Here is an 8,112-nt window from a genome sequence, read left to right on the forward strand (position 1 = left end):
GACAGGGCTATTTATAGGCTCCAAAAGAGGAAAGTGTCAGCCGATCGGCCAAGAGTTCCGATCGAATGGTCTGCTCGATCGGCTAGGAACATGCTAGCCGATCGGCTGGCCTGTTCGATCAGGATGCCTCCTGTTCGATCCGTGACCCCTTTTGAGTATTTCGCGACGATTTTCGATGTTTCGGCTTCGATGGACGATGATACGAATACGATAGTGTTCCTAGTCAAATTACTTTCAGTCCGAACTACTATATCTAACATACAATCTTCTATAAGTCATGTTTTGATGTCGGTTTCGATTGAGTTCGATTGCCTTTCGAGTTTCGATTCGATTTTCGATTGATTCGCTTGAATACCACACCAAACATAAAGTAAACACGCACAAGTAACACATAAGGCACACACGCACGTATATCCATACCAAATTGGCATAATTCGAATCTCGAGTTCGATTGATGAATCGATTAACTTGATTATTGATTGATTAACTTTATCGCATTGTTACTTCCTACTATTCACAGTCGTAAATCGGTCGCATTGATTAAACATTCGATTACTTAGATTCTTTCTGATTACAGCAGTTACTTCACAGAATACAACTAAACATAAAATCGACTAGTTATAGTCAAGAAGTCAATGTTGACTTGGACTTTGGCATTCGAGAACACGGGGTGTTACAGCCTCCCCTTGTTTAGGGAATTTCGTCCCGAAATTAGGCTCGGAGCTGCACATCACCGTGAGTCATTTTACCAATTTGATGCTTCAGATCTATTTAAACAACTGCGGGTACTCGGCCTTCATGTCACTTTCGAGTTCCCAAGTGAACTCCGCGCCTCGTTTGCCTTCCCATCGGACTTTCACGATAGGGATGCGTGAGCGCCTGAGTTGCTTGGTTTGGCGATCCATGATTTCGACAGGCTTTTCCACGAAGTGTAAGGTTTCGTTGACCTGAAGATCGTCAAGTGGTATGATTAGATCATGATCAGCAAGGCATTTTCGGAGGTTAGACACATGGAAAGTCGGGTGGACGTTACTGAGTTCCTCCGGCAGTTCGAGTCTGTAGGCGACTTTTCCGATCCTTTCCAGAATCTTAAAAGGTCCAACATATCGAGGCGCTAGTTTCCCTTTCTTGCTGAATCTGACTACACCCTTCCAAGGGGATACCTTTAGGAGTACGTAGTCGCCAACGTCAAATTCAAGGGGCTTGCGTCTTCTATCGGCGTAATTTTTCTGTCTGTTCCGAGCTTTCACCAAGTTGTCTCGAATCTGGTGGATTTTGTCAGTCGTTTCTTGTAGAATCTCGGGACCGGTTAGTTGCGAGTGACCGATCTCGTGCCACACAATAGGCGATCGACATCTCCTTCCATACAAAGCTTCGAATGGTGCCATTTGAATGCTGGCATGATAGCTGTTATTGTATGACAATTCGACTAGTGGCAGGTGTTTGTTCCAACTACCACCAAAATCTATGACACACGCCCGGAGCATGTCTTCAAGAGTACGGATCGTTCTTTCAGTCTATCCGTCGGTTTGTGGATGGAATGCAGTACTCAGATTAAGCGACGTACCAAGGGCCGCTTGAAATGTTTCCCACAACTGAGAAGTAAACCGAGCATCACGGTCAGAGATGATGTCGCGAGGCGTACCATGATTACAAATGATCTCGTCGGTGTAGATTTGGGCTAGTCGTTCCACCTTGTAGTCTTCTCGTATTGGCAAAAAGTGGGCTGATTTGGTTAGACGATCAACTATAACCCAAATACTGTCGTGACCTGATGGCGTGGGTGGGAGTTTCGTTATGAAATCCATAACTATACTCTCCCACTTCCATATAGGTATCGGCGGTTGTTCGAGTAAGCCAGAAGGTCTTTGATGTTCAGCCTTGACTCTTGCGCAAGTTAAGCAACTTCCAACGTAAAGAGCGATATCACGTTTCATACCCGGCCACCAGTACTTATAACGAAGATCCTGGTACATCTTGTCAGCACCGGGATGAATGGAGTATCGAGATTTGTGGGCTTCATTCATGATAATCTTTCGCAAATCGGTCCGTTTAAGGATCCGAATTCGGTCCAGATAGTAGAATATCCCATCAGCTTTGCTTACTAACTGAGCTCCATCGTGATCGATTCTTTCTCTCTACAATGTACGCTCATTAAAGCAAGCATGTTGAGCTTCGCGAATAAGGGCTTCGAGGTTATGCTGGGCTTGAACGTTTCGGATGCTGAGCACGTAACTCTGTCTGCTGAGCGCGCCGGCAACAACCTTTGCCTTGCCTGGGTGATAACGAATCTCACAGTCGTAATAGTTGAGGAGTTCTACCCATCGGCGTTGACGCATATTAAGTTCCCTTTGATTGAAGATATGTTGTAAACTCCTGTGGTCAGTGTAGATTGTACACATGGTGCCATACAGGTAGTGTCGCCAAATCTTTAATGCAAAGACAACCGCGCCTAGCTCGAGGTCATGGGTTGTATAGTTCTTCTCGTGGATCTTGAGCTGTCGAGATGCGTAAGCTATAACCTTGTCTCGCTGCATGAGGACACAACCAAGACCGAGGTTGGAAGCATCATAGTAGATAATGAAATCGTTGCTTCCGTCGGGCAGCGTAAGAATCGGAGCGTTGCACAGCATATGCTTGAGGGTTTGAAAGGCAGACTTTTGTTCGGTTCCCCACACAAAAGGCTTATCTTTATGAGTAAGAGTGGTAAGCGGCACAACGATTTTGGAGAATCCTTCAATAAATCGTCGGTAATAGCCCGCTAGTCCGAGAAAAGATCGAACTTCAGACGGGTTCTTAGGCGTAATCCAACTTTTGACGGCTTCAATCTTCGCGGGATCGACATGTATTCCCTGACTATTCACAATGTGACCCAGAAACTGAACTTCCTCTAACCAGAATTCACACTTGGAGAACTTGGCGTAGAGTGGATTCCCCTGAAGTAACTCGAGAACCAAACGTAGATGTTGCGCGTGTTAGGCTTTCGATTTGGAATAAATCAAGACATCGTCAATAAACACGATGACGAAACGGTCTAAGAAGGGCTTACACACGCGATTCATCAGATCCATAAAAATCGCGGGTGCGTTAGTTAAACCAAAAGGCATAACAACGAATTCGTAGTGGCCATATCGGGTGCGAAAAGCGGTTTTGGGAATGTCTTCCTCTTGAATCCGCAACTGATGATAGCCTGAACGCAGATCGATCTTCGAGAAACACTTAGCACCTTGCAGCTGATCAAATAAGTCGTCGATTCGGGGCAAGGGGTATCGGTTCTTAATGGTTAGCTTATTCAATTCCCTATAATCGATGCACATCCGGAACGACCCGTCCTTCTTTTTGACGAAAAGGACTGGCGCGCCCCAAGGAGAGGTGCTTGGACGAATAAAGCCTTTTTCGAGCAATTCCTGGAGTTCGTTCGAGAGTTCCCGCATTTCGGATGGAGCGAGTCGATACGGAGCTTTGGCAACGGGGTTAGCTCCAGGAATGAGGTCAATACGTAAGTCAATATCACGACTTGGTGGTAATCCGGGGAGATCGTCAGGGAACACCTGAGGAAACTCACGGACCACTGGAACATCTTTGACTTCAGCTTTCTTTTTCTTTTCCTTCTCCGCTACTACAATGTTGGCTAAGAAGGCTCGGTATTCCTTGCGGAGATACTTTCTGGCTTGAATACACGACATAAGCTTGAGACCCTTTGACGCTGTTTCACCGTATACACATAGAAGATCACCATTTGCGAGCGAGAATCGAATCATCTTTTCGAAGTACACAATTTCAGCATGGTTTCCGCGAAGAAAGTCCATGCCTACTATGATGTCGAAACTTCCGAGCTGCATCGGAATAAGGTCGATTGGGAAGATGTGATTGTTGAGGTCTAGAGTACAATCACAAAGAACAGAGTTAACTGCGACAGTTCTTCCTGTAGCGACTTCGACTTCGAATGACGAGGACAGATAAGAGCGCTTACGACTAAGGAGCTTCTCGAATTCAAACGACACAAAGAAGTTATCGGCTCCAGTATCAAACAAACATGATGCATAAATACCATTCACAAGGAACGTACCATTAACCACGTTGTTATCCGCCTAAGCCTGACGGGCATTGATGTTGAAGGTTCGAGCATGGGCTGCTTGCTGCTGTTGTTGGGGCTGCTGTTGTTGCTGCTGGGGCTGCTGGGGCTCTTGCTTAACCACCCTGTTTGGGCACCTATTTGCAAAGTGGTTAGGGTCACCACATGCAAAGCAGACTCGAGCATTGACTGCAGGTGCTTGAGCTGTTTGCTGGCCTTGAGGAGCGGGGAGTAGAGCTTGATTGACAGTAGCTTGAACCGGGGCTTGACGGGGACCATAGCGACAGTTCGCAGTGAAATGACCGTAGAGGTTGCAGTGAGCGCAAAAACGACAGGCTAGACCCACTGGATGATGATACGAGCATGTCGGGCAGAGCGGGTGAGGGCCTTTGTATGCACGCTTCGCTGGCGGTGCATTGATCACTGGAGCTGAGCGGTGGTGCTGTTGCTGCTGAGCTGGTACAGCTTGTAGAGGAGCAGCAGTTGTTGCGGCAGTACAACTCTTGTTGCTGGAGTTGTTGTTGTTGTTCTTCTTCCTTCTTCTTGAAGACTTGGAGGATTGAGCAGATGAGTCGGTGGGTGCTGCGGTGGCTTGGTGCAGAGACTTGGTTTGCTTATCCCAAAAACCAGACTTCACTCGCTTGTCATTGATCTCAACGGCGAGTAGGTAAGTCTCTTCAATCGTTGCTGGTTTGGCAGCGTGAACAAAGTCGGCTACACAATCGGGTAGAGCTCGAATGTACTTCTTGATGGTTTGATCTGGGGTCTTGACCTGTTCGGACAGATGATGCTGAGCTGTTTAAAGCGAGCAGTCAGGGCAGCGTTGTCTCCATCCTTCTGCTTAATGCTCCAAAACTCGTCCTCCAGCTTTTGGCGTTCATGGGGAGGGCAAAATTCGTCCATAATAATGGCTTTCAGCTCTTTCCATGTCAGCTCATAAGCTGCATCATTTCCGCGCTTGTTTCTTTCGGCCGTCCACCAGTCTAGAGCACGGGACTGGAAGACGCCAGTAGCATTGAGTGTGCGGAGATTCTCAAGACAGCCGCTTTGGCGCAGGGTGACTTCGATGGAATCAAACCATTGAAACATAGCGGTGGGGCCATCTTCTCCGGTAAATTCCTTTGGTCCGCATGCCTTGAACTGTTTGAAGCTGAAAACAGTCTTGGCAGCATCTTTGGGAGCTTCAGTTCTCGACTCCTCAGATGATTTGCTGACGTTTTCGTAAACATCGCTCACAGCTTTTGCTACTTGTTTGGCGATGATAGCAGCAAGACGTCTGTCTCTCTTTTCTTGGCGAGTAAGTGGGGTTCGGTGTCCGGATGACGACATGGTCTGCAACAGACATCGTCGTAGGTCTCAGACATATCAAAATCGAATCTCACCTCACACGTCTACTACTTACTAAAGCTTAGGAACACGTCGAAACACGTATCACATAAACACATTGGCACATAACCACAGATACACGTAAGCACAGGAGCACGTAAAGCACAGAGTCACATAAACGCAGAAGCACATAAGCACCTAGGTATTTATTCACAGATGCAGTCAGAATACAGAAACCTATCATTCAAAGCTCGCGTGTCGTTCGTATAGCGATCGCGTATAGCATACTGGATAGCATCGTATAATATAGCCTACCTTAGTCATAACATAGCATAACACCGTCTAGATCGTAATTGGATATCGAAGTGAGATAGAATAGCAATGCGAGTCGTGTGTGTTGATTGAAATGGCAGCAAAATCGAATAATATCGAAAATATAAGCACGTAAACAGATAAAGAACACAGAAACACATAAAATCAACGAGTCAAAATACCAAAAATCGGAAATTGGATCGTCTGCGGCTACTAGACATCGACTACCCAAAGCGATTCGACTATTCACATTAGACTTGTCGTCACTTTCGACTTTAAGGGCCGTGTTTCTGCCTCGGTTCTCGGGCATTCCACACGCGTGTCACACCCAGGCTTTGCGGAAGCGTGGTTATTTTGGTGTGACTTCTTAATACCATAGCTTAATCATAACAAAGCTATATGAAATAAAAACCATGCAAGATCATCCATTTAAGTTTTAAAACATAAGTAACATAACATTGTTTTACGACGTTGACTCATGCAACGGAAACTACAACCTGATAACATGAAGACATTGTTTGAAAGACATAAACATCAACATGAAATAAACACAGTTTAAGAACTGTGACTCGTCCAGGAAAAAGTCACATCCCATAAACTTGGATGACCTCGTAACTCTTAAGCAGCGGGAAAACGTAACATACCGCGCCAGATCTTTAGTTCCCTGAAATACATGTAAGTTGGAAAAATCAACAATAATGTTGAGCGAGTTCATGTGTAAGTGAGTAATAAAACCTTTGTATGTATAAAAATCCTGGTATGTAGCAAATAAGGAAAAAGAGATCACCAATGGTTTGCAAGGCCATTGATATGTGTAAAGTGCAAGTAGGAAGACTCAAACCTAGCGGATTTATGCGTTGGGTACAAAGTCACCCCAAGGTCCGTTATGCTGGGCCTGGGGCTGGGCTCGCTACACCCAAATAGATCTACCGCTACTGTCCCTCGGTCCTATAATAAGGATTAATGGCCTCAAGTTTCCGCCTACCCACTCACATGATCTAAGTAGTAGCCCTCCTTACGCTAACCATACCATGTATAAAAGTATCCGTAAACATAGTAACATGTATTTCACCCCCGCAATTTAGAAAACTGAAAACAGTTAAGAGAAAAGGGGGACATGAACTCACTGTGGTGCGTCTCTACCAAGAAAATCTCCTGATCAAACCGATGTGCGACGACCTACACGTACTAAATCTATTAGACGGACGGCCGTGCCTTAGCTTAAGGTTTAATGTCTTTGGGAAATAGTTAGACAACTATTTCCTAATTACACTTTGTAATTATTTTGGTAAATATTTTCCTTCCCAAGGATGGGGGTTTTAATACATGCGCGTTTCTGTATCTTCGGAATATATTATTAAGTCTCACTTAAAATATATTTTAATCCTTTCTCCAAAATATAAATATTTTTCCCAAAAATATTATATTTTATTACATATAATTATCCAAAATAATATCCTTGTCAAAATACACATTTAGGAGTATTTTCTAAAAATGCATAAGTTACGTTTTAAAGACCGGGTGGTATTAATTATACCGGTGTAACTTATTATTCATTGTGAAGGCGTTCGTATTATTTTGGAATCGTTAACATTTGGTAATATTATTTTTACCCTAAAAATAATATTCGTATAGTTCACAAAATAATCATAAAAATCTACACAAGCGTTGATATGAAAAATATATATATATCAAATATATATTTATCCAGTTTTATTTTGTGAAAATCCCACCTCCGGCACTTAGAAATTTTGTAAATAAAATCGTGGCGAAATTTATATTTTGAAAACAAGTTAGAAATATATTTATAACACTTGTGGTGAAATATTTTTCAAGTGTTAGGTTTTTAGAAAAATTTCGCCAGAGTTTCCCCTGTAACTGGAGGTGGCCACGCTTTCAAGCGTATCATTTTCTTTTAAAATTCAAACCAACAATGTTCCCAACATTATCAAACAACATTTCAACATTAAACTAGTCAAAATAGATATAAATCGCAAAAATAACTTGCGGTTTATCCAAAATATGTAGTAACTTTCCGTTATTCTTAGTGGATCTTTGTATAGATCAATTCGGTTTCTTGAAAATTTTGTTTTTAAAGAAGCTTCGTCTTTACAACTTCTTGTCAATGTTTACAAAAATAGTTCTTTTGCGAAACTTTGTGTTACACAAGTGTTTACACACTTGTGTGTTTACAAAAATCACTCTTGTTCATGAAAGATCCGGTTTTAAAATATGTTTTCTTTTGACACTTGGTTCTTTGAAAATACCGTTTGTAGATCCGTAGATCTACTAGTTTAGAACACTATTTCATAAGAAAAATCGATTTTACACAAGTTCATGTTTAGTGTGTAGTAGTGTTTCATCATTTAACCCTTTTTACACTTAAACATACTCTATGT

Source organism: Helianthus annuus, chromosome 3 (genome assembly GCF_002127325.2).
Source record: "Helianthus annuus cultivar XRQ/B chromosome 3, HanXRQr2.0-SUNRISE, whole genome shotgun sequence".
NCBI classification, from domain to species: domain Eukaryota; kingdom Viridiplantae; phylum Streptophyta; class Magnoliopsida; order Asterales; family Asteraceae; genus Helianthus; species Helianthus annuus.